General features: G+C 37.4%; 1 pseudogene; it reads right to left on the bottom strand.

Moving 5' to 3' along the window:
* Positions 1-12,929: 12,929 nt before the first annotated feature.
* Positions 12,930-13,655, bottom strand: LOC102257470 (annotated as a pseudogene).
* Positions 13,656-13,946: the final 291 nt, after the last annotated feature.

Genomic DNA, 13,946 nt, shown 5'->3' with positions numbered 1-13,946 from the left:
ATGTGTTAGTAGAAATACTAGCTTAAAAAATGCAATTTCCTTCACAATATTTTATTTATCAGAAAAATGTTTACTTTTCAAGGAAGAAAATATATTTGTAAGAAATTATCAAATTACTAAAATTTTACCTCTCTTGTTTTTTTCTGTAGTACATTGCAATATATACGGAAGAAAGCATGCTCATGGAACCATCTATGTCAAATTAGCAATGAGAATTTGTTTATACATAACAAAGACCTCTGAGGCCTTTCATGGAGATTTTGCTGTTCTTTATACAAAAGCCTTTTTCCTGCTTGGGTACAAACCCACAAACAATACAAACATATTATGTCCTTTCCTATCTTAGTGGCAATGATAATTGAAAAAAAGCATTATGATTGATTCAGTAATAAATAGAAGACACATTTTTCTTTTCAGAAAAACGAATGTTGTAGATGAATAAGAACCAATAAAATATTTTCCTCAGAGAGATATGTTTTTCCTTACTGCTATACTAAATGCTTTCACAATCTATACATTGCCCAAGTTGGAATTTCAAGATCATCCTCATTTTTTTCTTTTACCCCAAATGTGTTTGGTTATGAAAGGTAGTCAGTTCTGTATTTATAATACTCTAAAACTTTGTCTTTCTTCTCTATCATCACTTTCTTGGCTCAGGCCATTACTGCCTTTCACCTGTTATGACAATTGTCCCTTCCTGTTTTCTGTACCTCCAGACTTCTCCACATAAATCATTTACCAGAGGGACATTTATAAAACATCAATGTTATTTTCTGGCCTTAAAGCAGTCCATGGTTTTTATTATCTTAACTAGAGGCCTGGTGCATGAAAATTCATGCACTGGAGGGGGTGTCCTTCAGCCAAGCCTGCCCCCTCTAACAGTCCGGGAGCCCTCAGGGGCTGGAGGCGACCCGGCGATCAGGGGAAGGCGATGCCCCATCACACCTCTGCTACTGCCACCGCCGGCACCACAAGCCTTGGGAAGCCCTGGTTACCTGAGCCTCAGGCAGCGCTGGCCAGGCCTGGGCTCCTGGGGGGGGGGGGCTGAGGAGACTGGGGGACTTGGGAGGCAGGCACCCTGGCGGGGCTGATGGGACTGGGCGCCACCATCTTGTGGCTGTGGGTGCCACCATCTTTGAGGGAGGGGCAGTCAATTAGCATATTCCCTCCTTATTAGACAGGATGATTAACACACAACTCTTTAGCAGAATAGGCAAGGCCCCTCAGGACTCAGCCTCAACCTTTGTTTCTCAGCAATTTCATCAAAGGCTCCTTCACTCTCCACATATTATTCTCCAGTCTATAAATCATTTCCAGCTCCTTAATTTTACTATCTTTTACTTTAATCTCTTCTTATTCCTCTCTTGCTCCTTCTTTCTTTCTCTCTGTCTCTCTCTCCATTATTCCCTTGTGAAAATTATATCTTGTCTGCCCATAATCGCCCTTATTCTTGATCCTCACCTGTCGAATTCTTATATTAACATTTAACATGCAACTATCCCACCTCCTTTATACTAAAGTAGTTTGCTCCCACACCCAAAGTGATACTTCCAAAACACTAGGATCACTCCCCAAAGTTAGGGAGCACTTTTCTAAACATTGTGTCAGTCTGAGTTTATAATTGTTGAAGGCTTCATGACTCTATATCAGTGGTTCTCAACCTTCCTAATGCCACGACCCTTTAATACAGTTCCTCATGCTGTGGTGGCCCCCAATTTCATTGTTCAAATTTGAACATAATTAAAGCATAGTGGTTAATCACAAAAACAATACGTAATTATATGTGTAAACTTTTATTTCATTATGAAAAATAAGACAATACACCCTTAACCATTTGTTCTGTTTGGCTGTTTCCATGATTAAGCCCTAAGAGCAAGGAACAGGGTCAGTATCTTGCACTTACTAGGCTTTCTGTAACTTCCTTCTAGCAGGATTGTCTCATTACATGATATGTATTCATTTTTTAAAAAGTAAACAAGAAATCACCTTTAAAACATCAAATTTCCACTAAAGGTGCAAATTACCACATTGTTTTAAATAAAATTCTATGGGAAGTAATTTGAATCAAGTTAAAATTGGTAGCCCCTAGGTGTTTCTTCAACGAGTTGGTCTGCTTGTGTGATTTTGGCTCTGATAATTGATATTTGAATTGTGTTGTAGTGAAAATTGTATCATGGAAATAATTTTATTTGGTTGATAAACTATTTATCCATATTGCCACAGGATTTAAAGTACTTTGAAAGATGAAAGACAATGTTGTATATTCATTCTTATGATAACCTAACAGATTTTATCATGTTGAGATATCTGCTACAAAAAGGTAGTTCAATGAGCATGTAACCTGCTATTTTCCAAACATACGGGAACTTTAAGCCTATGATTGATTAATAGCCATGTTATAGGTTCAATTGAGTCCCTCTTCTCCACCCCAAAAAGATATATTGGAATCCTAACACCCAGCACCTCTGAATGTGACCTTATTTGGATGGAATCTCTCCAGAAGTGGTCAAGTCAGCATGAGGTTATTAGGGTGGGCCCTAGTCCTGTCTTTGAACATTTTTTTTCAGTGATGAGTCTGGGTGTAAATCAATTTGTTTTTATTCTACTTGGAATTCATTGAGCTTCTGGGATGTGTGGATTGTTTTTCATTGGAGAGTTTTTCAGCAACTCTTTCTTTAAATATTCTTTCTCTTTTCTCTTTTCTCCTGGTAGCCTCAATATATATATTTAATGGTGTTTCATATTTTTTTCTGAAGCTCTGTCATTTTTCTCTTTTATAATTTTTAAAGAATATTTTTATTGATTTTTAGAGATAGAGGAAGGGAGAGGGAAAGAGTGACATCGATGTGAGAGTGGAATATTGATCAGTTGCCACCTGCATGCCCCTACCAGGGATCCAACCTACAACTTCTTGGTGCACAGGCAACACCCAACCAACTTAGTCACACTGGCCAGGTATCTGTTATGTTTCTTTAACTTTTTATTCTTTCTGGTCTTCAGATTACTTACTTTCTATTGATCTATTTTCTTTTTAAAAATATTTTTTATTATATTTCAGCAAGGAAGGAAGAGGGAGAGAGAGAAACATCAATGATGGGAGAGAATCATTGATCGGACACTTTCTGCACACTCCCTAATGGGGATTGACCCTGCAACCTGGAAATTGAACCCTGACCTCCTGAATCATAAGTTGATGTTCAACCACTGAGCCACCACGGCTGGGCTATTGATCTATTTTCAAGTGCAATTATTCTTCTGACAACACAGGCCTACTTTCGAATCCTTATAGTTCATTTTTTTATTCTGTTTTTATAATTTAAACCCTAGAATTTCCATTTGTTTCTTTATTAATAATTTGTATCTTCTTATTGATCATCTCTATTTGATAAGACATTGTCATCAGAGCCTCTATTACTTCTTTAAACCTGATTTTGAACATCTTTATAATAACTGCTTTGGAGTCTTGCCTGCTAAGTTAACCAACTAGGCTCCTTCAGAGATAATTTCTATTGTTTGTTTCCCACATACCCCACCCCATGGATGGGTCATATTTTCTTGTCCTTTGCATGACTTGTCATTTTTCTTTGTTGAAAGCTAGGTTTTAAATACTATATTGCAGCAACTCTGGATAATTATTACCCTTACCTTTTGGAGACTTGTTTTTGTTGTTCATTTTCTTTTCCTTTGTATGTTTAGTGTTTGGGTTGGACTGTTTTGGTGAAGCTGTTTCCCCTGCAGGTCACTCCTCAGAAGGCCTAGTCTGGGACAGGTGCCCAGTCTGTCTGGAATAACAGTGGTTTCTCTTTCTGCAAGGTTCTCTTTGGGTGTCTCTTTCCCTTATCTCTCTGTTAAGCTGTCTGCCTCTGTTGGTATCACAGGTAGCTGTTAACCTCCACTAATTGACTGATGGTGATGACAGAGATAATTGCTGGCTGAGTGGCCAATATCCTCACTATGCCTAGACCCGGACTCATAGTGACCTCCAGTTGTTCTCTGATGCTAGGAGCAACAGGGCATCTTTTATTTATTAGCCTTTATTTTATGGCTTAGGTATGTATGTATGTATGTATGTATGTATTTTTATTTGTAAAGCTTATCAGCTGCTCTTTTGAAAGCATGGGTTTCAGTGATAGGATAATTTTTACATAAGCTGAGGCAATTTTTCTCCCCAGTGTTGAAAGCTCTCAAATATACACCTTAGAAACTCTACTAGCTGTGCCTAGTCTTTTAAGGAACACATTTTGGTCATACAAGTGCAATTGATAACAGCTGAGGAAATGTCATTTTAGCTCTAAGTTATCATAAGCACCATTTGGTCTGCTACTGAGGTACTGACTGGATAGAAAAATTACTATTTTACCTGTACTGAATACTTCATGTTTAAAAAAGATACGCTCTACATCACTTAGGATTAATTTAAAATAATGATTGCAATGCACTCAAACCCTCTCTTTGTATAAAAGAGTTGGGAGTTTGTTTTTGTTTTTATAACTTAGACCCTAGAATTTCCATTTGTTGGAAATTCTTTTTTCAACCCCCAAGAATGTTTCATAGCATCATATAATTACCATTTTTGCTGAACTTTTTGTATTATTGGTAGACAATAATACATTAAATCCTTCTGTTTAAAGTTTCTAGAAGAATAAACCCAAACCATATGACATATTGCATTCATTTCAACATTTTATTCTGATATATATATATATTTAATTTATCTATATTACTATTAGTTTAATGGTCTTGGAAGTTCTTTTGTTCTGTGTTGAACATTAAATGAGCTAGTTTGAATGTGTTAGTAGAAATACTAGCTTAAAAAATGCAATTTCCTTCACAATATTTTATTTATCAGAAAAATGTTTACTTTTCAAGGAAGAAAATATATTTGTAAGAAATTATCAAATTACTAAAATTTTACCTCTCTTGTTTTTTTCTGTAGTACATTGCAATATATACGGAAGAAAGCATGCTCATGGAACCATCTATGTCAAATTAGCAATGAGAATTTGTTTATACATAACAAAGACCTCTGAGGTCTTTCATGGAGATTTTGCTGTTCTTTATACAAAAGCCTTTTTCCTGCTTGGGTACAAACCCACAAACAGTACAAACATATTAGATCCTTTCCTATCTTAGTGGCAATGATAATTGAAAAAAAGCATTATGATTGATTCAGTAATAAATAGAAGACACATTTTTCTTTTCAGAAAAACGAATGTTGTAGATGAATAAGAACCAATAAAATATTTTCCTCAGAGAGATATGTTTTTCCTTACTGCTATACTAAATGCTTTCACAATCTATACATTGCCCAAGTTGGAATTTCAAGATCATCCTCATTTTTTTCTTTTACCCCAAATGTGTTTGGTTATGAAAGGTAGTCAGTTCTGTATTTATAATACTCTAAAACTTTGTCTTTCTTCTCTACCATCACTGTCTTGGCTCAGGCCATTACTGACTTTCACCTGTTATGACAATTGTCCCTTCCTGATCTCTGTACCTCCAGACTTCTCCACATAAATCATTTACCAGAGGGACATTTATAAAACATCAATGTTATTTTCTGGCCTTAAAGCAGTCCATGGTTTTTATTATCTTAACTAGAGGCCTGGTGCATGAAAATTCATGCACTGGAGGGGGTGTCCTTCAGCCAAGCCTGCCCCCTCTAACAGTCCGGGAGCCCTCAGGGGCTGGAGGCGACCCGGCGATCAGGGGAAGGCGATGCCCCATCACACCTCTGCTACTGCCACCGCCGGCACCACAAGCCTTGGGAAGCCCTGGTTACCTGAGCCTCAGGCAGCGCTGGGTGGCTGGGCAGCCACCATGTGAGGCTTGCCTGCGTCTTGGGGCCAGCCCTGGCACCTGGGGGGCTCAGGAGACTGGGGGACTCCAGAGGCAGGCGCCCTGGTGGGGCTGATGGGACTGGGCGCCACCATCTTGTGGCTGTGGGTGCCACCATCATTGAGGGAGGGGCAGTCAATTAGCATATTCCCTCCTTATTAGACAGGATGATTAACACACAACTCTTTAGCATAGTAGGCAAGGCCCCTCAGGACTCAGCCTCAACCTTTCTTTCTCGGCAATTTCATCAAAGGCTCCTTCACTCTCCACATTTTATTCTCCAGTCTATAAATCATTTCCAGCTCCTTAATTTTACTATCTTTTACTTTAATCTCTTCTTATTCCTCTCTTGCTCCTTCCTTCTTTCTTTCTGTCTCTCTCTCCATTATTCCCTTGTGAAAATTATATCTTGTCTGCCCATAATCACCCTTATTCTTGATCCTCACCTGTCAAATTCTTATATTAACATTTATCATGCAACTATCCCACCTCCTTTATGCTAAAGTAGTTTACTCCCACACCCAAAGTGATACTTCCAAAACACTAGGATCACTCCCCAAAGTTAGGGAGCACTTTTCTAAACATTGTGTCAGTCTGAGTTTATAATTGTTGAAGGCTTCATGACTCTATATCAGTGGTTCTCAACCTTCCTAATGCCACGACCCTTTAATACAGTTCCTCATGCTGTGGTGGCCCCCAATTTCATTGTTACAAATTGAACATAATTAAAGCATAGTGGTTAATCACAAAAACAATACGTAATTATATGTGTTTCCAGATGGTCTTAGGCGACCCCTGTGAAAGGGTCGTTCGACCCCCAAAGGGGTCGCGACCCACAGGTTGAGAACTGCTGCTCTATATTATTGTGCATTTCTTTGTTTATCTCAAACACATGGCTCTGAGCTACTTCAGGTTGAGGATTATGTTTTTCAAATATTATGATCACTAGTTCTAAATAAATAGCTGATACATAGTTGGGACACAATAAGTGTTTAATAAGCATAGTACTTTTTAATGTATTTTTATTGATAGGGGGATAAATAGAAGTTAGCTCTTTAAAGAGTAATCAGAAGCTTAAATAGTTGTTAAGGAAATAACAAAATAAAATAATATGACTGCATAATTAATAATTCTTGACATAAATCCTCTATAAAAATATGTATACACACAAGTGTGGAAAACACTGTTGAAATAAAAGCAACAAATCATTATGAAGCTTGTGTTTATGGTGCTAGAACTCTGATGAGTCAACTTCAACTACTTGTGCATTTCTTTGTTTATCTCAAACACATGGCTCTGAGCTACTTCAGGTTGAGGATTATGTTTTTCAAATATTATGATCACTAGTTCTAAATAAATAGCCGATACATAGTTGGGACACAATAAGTGTTTAATAAGCATAGTACTTTTTAATGTATTTTTATTGATAGGGGGATAAATAGAAGTTAGCTCTAAGAGTAATCAGAAGCTTAAATAGTTGTTAAGGAAATAACAAAATAAAATATGACTGCATAATTAATAATTCTTGAAATAAATCCTCTATAAAAATATGTATACACACAAATGTGGAAAACACTGTTCAAATAAAAGCAACAAATCATTATGAAGCTTGTGTTTATGGTGCTAGAACTCTGATGAGTCAACTTCAACTACTTGGAAGGTTATCATAGTTCTCCATTTTTTTATGAAATAATAACCATTGGTTATTAATTATTCATGTAAGCTATTCTGTGTTTGTTTTCATTTTTTTTATTTGCTGGAAAGTTGGATATGACAACCAAAGATGGATATGGCAATTTTAAACTAGCAGGAGATTATACTATTGTCTTCATCCTTTTGTTTAATTGTGTTCCCAGATCCTGTACAATGCCATAACATCATATTGTGATTTTACATTATAAAATAGTGTTTTTCTTCTGCGCTGGAACTGGGAGCTTATTGTGAAAATATATTTCATTAGTCTCTTTATCTTCCATGTCTCGCCCAAAGACTAGGGTTTACAGGCTATCCCAAGGTGTTTTTTAATGAATGAATGGAATTTCTCATTTGCCTGAAATAATGTGATGATTTATAGTATGCTCACAAACTTTTATTTCATTATGAAAAATAAGACAATACACCCTTAACCATTTGTTCTGTTTGGCTGTTTCCATGATTAAGCCCTAAGAGCAAGGAACAGGGTCAGTATCTTGCACTTACTAGGCTTTCTGTAACTTCCTTCTAGCAGGATTGTCTCATTACATGATATGTACTCATTTTTTAAAAAGTAAACAAGAAATCACCTTTAAAACATCAAATTTCCACTAAAGGTGCAAATTACCACATTGTTTTAAATAAAATTCTATGGGAAGTAATTTGAATCAAGTTAAAATTGGTAGCCCCTAGGTGTTTCTTCAACGAGTTGGTCTGCTTGTGTGATTTTGGCTCTGATAATTGATATTTGAATTGTGTTGTAGTGAAAATTGTATCATGGAAATAATTTTATTTGGTTGATAAACTATTTATCCATATTGCCACAGGATTTAAAGTACTTTGAAAGATGAAAGACAATGTTTTATATTCATTCTTATGATAACCTAACAGATTTTATCATGTTGAGATATCTGCTACAAAAAGGTAGTTCCATGAGCATGTCACCTGCTATTTTCTAAACATATGGGAACTTTAAGCCTATGATTGATTAATATCCATGTTATAGGTTCAATTGAGTCCTTCTTCTCCACCTCAAAAAGATATATTGGAATCCTAACACCCAGCACCTCTGAATGTGACCTTATTTGGATGGAATCTCTCCAGAAGTGGTCAAGTCAGCATGAGGTTATTAGGGTGGGCCCTAGTCCTATATAAACATGAGATGATTGATGTCCTCATAAAAACAGGGAATTTGGACACAGACATTCACATAAGGAGAACACCTTGTGAAGATGAAGACAGAGATTGGAAAGACGCGTCTACAAGTCAGGGAGCACCAAAGATTGACAGCAAACCACCAGAAGCTAGAAGAACGGCAAGGAGCAGATCTCCCTCACAGCCCTGAAAGAAAACCAACCCTGCCAACACCTTGATCTTGGACTTCTAGCCTCCATCATTGTGAGACAATAAGTTTCTGTTTTTGAAGCCACACAGTATATGATACTTTGCTATCACAGCCTTTGGAAACTAATAAAAAATGTATCCCAAGTAATGAATGACACATATCATTTGTTCACAGAAGAGTTTTGCATTTATTAGTTCAGATCCTCAGAGAAAGAGATACCAAAAAGGGATTAAATGTGCAAGTATTTTAGTAGGAGATATGCCTGTGTGAAAGAAAGGAGGGAAGGGGCAGGTAAGGCTGGGCAGCTGGGTAGGGCTTGGAGAGCCATAAGACCACATAAGTCTGACTCTGGGTGGAAAGAAGAGAAGCGAATGGATGGGAATTTCCTAGATTGTCCTGCAATCTAAGGAAGATTCAGTTTCACAATGCAATGTGCTTATTCAAGTGAAAGTCAGCTGTCAGTGATGTCTGGATTTTCCAGGAAGAGGTTGGCCTTAGTATTGCCCCAGACTCATTCACCGACTGTGAGCAGCTGTGAGATGTGTGTCCTCGCCTCTTATGAAGTGATAGATTTCCAACAGCAGTTTGGGGCCCTTGGTGAATTCTACTCCCTGAAGGAGAAGGTCTCTGAGGCACAGTACCATGGCCCCAGAGATGCTGCTCCAGTAACTGAAAAACTGATACAGAATTCAATCCTTGAAAAAAAGTGAACCAAAGGTAAATAGCTGTACAAATTAGAAAAAATCTAGTCCTCTAGAATATAGGTGAAGGGAGACCAGGTTGTAGAAAATAAATCAATCTGATATGTTAAGTCTTAAGACAATAGTAAATCTTTGTTGCTCACAAGGCAGTGTAGTGGTAGGAAACTTGGGGGTGGGGGTGAGAAAATTTCCAGTCCTACATAGACAAGGAGAAGACACATAACAGTAACTCCTCTACCTTTAATATGTAGCTTCCAACTTTGTCCCAGGATGGAGTTTGTGGCCACGGCACCAGTGAGCTGGAAAAGAAACAAATGGAGAGAGAGATATGGGAGGTCTAGGCCTTGAAATGGAACAGGTTCGCTCCACTCACTTTCCACTGGTTAAAACTCTGTCATTCAACTGGACCCTGTTGCAAAGGATCTGGAAATGTGCCTGAGTTGTGTGCACCCAGGAGAAGAGGAGCATGGACCTGCAGCTGATCTATCTTTATCACACTTGACATGATAACTATCAGCATTTGTGGCATCAAGTGAAAAAATTCCAGAAGATTGACTACAATTCTCATTTTTATCCAGCTGTTTGGCATTATGCAAGTACAGAAAATAGTCATTAACTAATAATAATACTCTTAAGATTAAAGGTGTCTACCATACTTGAATATACATTTTATAAATTAAGCAAGCACTAAGGGGATTATTACAATTTCATGTTTCATAATGATATAATTTCTCCCCAGTTTGACAAATAGAAAAATTTAATCAAGGATTCTAGAAATAGATTTACAGATGGTACAAATGAAAAGTGTATGGAGGTGGATAAATGTGACATGTTGAATCAGTTCTATAAATAAATTCCTCTTCAGTTTTGTTTTACAGGTTTTTAAAAGTGTATTTTCAGGCTTTAAAAAAATTATTATCTGTATTCTAGGTGTGTATGCATTCATTGGATTCTAATAAGAAAGTTATAGAGGACTAAAGGAGTATAAATTATATTTTTAGTGGCAAAACAGTTAAAAACATAATTAGGAATAAATTAGGACTAATTATTAATAATACTATTTTTTGTAGAAAAACAATATTAATCAAATCTGGACAATCTGAAAGTTCACAGTGTGCCTTGCTGTCTACTTCTCCATAGTTTCTACTCCATCCTTGCCCTACTGTGGACAACGTGTGATCTGCCATCTGTAGACAGTCCCACTTTTCCCAAATAGCTCTGTAACCCAGCCTAACAATTATTAGTGTGGCCATATTGTCAGGTGAACTTAGTTTGGAAGGCCAAATGTATTAACTGAGAACTCTGAAAGTTTCCAAAATGCTCTAAACATCAATCTATTCATGTATCAAACAGGAATGACCATACCTCCTCATAAAGTTGCTGTGAGAAATAAGTGAGATAATTTAGGCTTAGTCATTATCACAAACCTGATCTATAATTACTGTTCAATTTACGATAAATTGTTACTATTATTATAATTAGTATTACTATTATATATATTATATTACTATTAGTATATATTAGTATATTTAGCAATATTACACATATTACTATTATTACATATGCATATTTTAAACCTTCTCCTCAACTACTTAGTGGTATCCAGAAAATAGTTCTCAGTTCAAGCTGAAATGTTTGAAAATTTAATTGACCACTTAGTGTTTCATCTATACTATCAAATACAGGTCCCTAAATAACACTGTAGGAGCCCTAACCGGTTTGGCTCAGTGGATAGAGTGTCAGCCTGTGGACTGAAGGGTCCCAGGTTCGATTCCGGTCAAGGGCATGTACCTTGGTTGTGGACACATCCCCAGCTCTATCCCTCTCCATTCCTCTCTGTAAAAAATCAATAAAATATATTAAAAAATAAATAAATAACACTGTAGGAGAGTGTGGTCCCTCTGTTTAGTTTTTGGGGAAGTTTAGATTTGTGTCCTATGACCACTGCAAGCGGCTTCATATTTGTGCAACGCTTCCTGGGGGTCAGGCTGAATCCACGCATTTTTCATCCTTATTTTACCTCTGCTTCCAACTATCAAGCGAACACTTTCCTGTCAGACCAGGCGTCTCAGCAAAAAGAGCCAATGGACTGGAGTTACTAAGTTTTGAAACTGTTCTTTGGTTTAAGAACCCTCCCTGGGTCACTTGTTCTGCCCTCAGACTGTCTTCCATACGGATTGGTCTCCCTTCACATTTTCAAGAGAGATGAAGCAGTTTAAAAGTAAATTATTTGTATCTAGTGTAAGTGATTCTTTTATTGTTAAGATCATTATTTTTTTTTCTGGAATAATTTCTCTATATATCTTGGTATAAAAATATATATACCAGAGTTAGTAACCTCTCATCTCTAAGATGTGTGCAAAGGGATTCGGAATACACAGACCTTCAGTTTTACAGAAATATGGATTACAGAGACCAGGGCAGGACCGAGTCTTTCACTGGTTCTTATGCTACACCGAAGGGCTCTCCTTCCTCCCTATCATCACTATTCTCCTATTTAGGGTGAAAACGTCAAAATCAGGTTCTGTCCCCAACTCTGTTCCTCTCTAGCCACCTGGGTATAGTGGATCAGTGAACTCTGCAAAGCCAATGCCTAGCTCTTCTCCTGGAAATGATACAGTAATTCCATACAAAAAAACTTGAATGTAATGGAAGTCCTGTCATCGCCCAGAAAACCACCTCATCTCCAGGACTGTCACTTACGAACACATGAGGTGGCAATAGTCCTTTTATGGATTTCCTCCTAAGCAAGTTGAAAGAAAAAGTTGTACTATGTAATCCTAGGCAACTTGTTATACTTAAGCAAATGAGAACACTAATCTCACAGAATAATAAGAATTGTTGTGGGTGTCAACAAAGTAGGAATTAGAGGCTCTAAAAAGGATCTGGACTTGATTGTTTTCAGAGGATCAGTGCAGAATCATGCAAATGGAGACACACTAAATTTTTTGAATTTAATAATGACACAAGAACTAAAAGACACAGGCCCAACTACTTAAACAGATTCTTTACAATGACAAGAATTTGTCCTTATGATTCCAAAGCTATTGAAGTTTATATTTTAGCTACCCATAGAATACTTAGATTCTCAACTTTCCACATTCCATTTGTCTGTTAATTTTTTGTGAAATTCACATTGGAGAAAACCAGCAAGAGCAAGGTTCTATATTCACTGTTTTCTTTTTTTTTTTAGTTTAAATGCATTTTATTTTTAGACAACCTACATGCCATGCTTTTCTTAAAAATAATTCCTCTGCTCCAAATAAATTAAGGTCAAGATAAATGAAGTGCTCAATATACCATCCATATGATTTGTCCTGTTGTGGTGTGTGGAGAAAAACAGCAGACAGTTACTATGACAGGTGATAGGTCCAAATTGCCAGATTGTTAATGTTTTTTTCCATTTCCGAACCATCCTTAAAGAGAATCATATATGGGTCACACCATCCTCACATAGTCCAGCAGAGCAACCAGGCCATCTGGATTCATATCTTCACCAATACAGAAATGGCAGTTCTGAAATCAGCAAGGATGTACTGGATTTGTTCTGTAGCCTTGTCATAAAAGTTTTTACTCTTGCAGGTCTCTGTTGTTTTTGTTTTTGTTGTTATTGTTTTAGAGAAAAAGGAAGATAAAAGAAAAGAGAGAGAAACATCATTGTGGGAGCTGAACATTGATCGGCTGCCTCCTTCATGTCCCCTACCAGGGCTGGAGCCCGCAACCAGGGCATGTGCCCAAACTGGGAATCTCCGTGCACCAGACAATGCCCAACCAATTGAGCCACACTGGCCAGGGCATTGATTGATTTCATGTCATCCTTGATGCACTTCTTGCAGGCTTCTTTTAGCTTCTGCAAATGATGGTTCCTGACAATATCGACACCAGTGATGACTGTGCTTTCTGTACTTTTGCCCTCGTGGCCGTTAGCAGTAGCATTTCCACTAATTAGCGAGTCATCAGTGTTACCCTCAGCTTTAGTGACCATCTTTGACTCTGCCTCCCAGGCACAGCCAGACTGAGATTTCTCCGGTCTTGTAGATGTCGGACAACATCTCTTCACAGCGGATGAGGTCCTAGTAGATGATCCTGATGGCAGCTGGGGGCAGACAACAGCTGTGTTAGCTTAGCAGGAACCCTGAGCTGGCACTGTGTGGCTGGAACAGTGACATAGGATGAGAGGGGGCACAGGTGGGAAAGTTTCACTGATTTTTTGAGTTGGGTGAATTTTGCCCTTGAAAAGATAAGGTACTATTTTTAATAAATTTAAATATTAGTGATACCACATGTTAAATTCTCATGTACAAGTGAAGTTCATTTATTTGCATTTTTATACTAATGATATGATTACATGTGTGTGTATATATTTATAT

This window comes from Myotis brandtii, unplaced genomic scaffold (genome assembly GCF_000412655.1).
Source record: "Myotis brandtii unplaced genomic scaffold, ASM41265v1 scaffold645, whole genome shotgun sequence".
Lineage (NCBI taxonomy): Eukaryota > Metazoa > Chordata > Mammalia > Chiroptera > Vespertilionidae > Myotis > Myotis brandtii.
The sequence above is the reverse complement of the archived record's forward strand: the minus strand, read 5'-3'. Positions and strand labels throughout refer to the sequence as shown.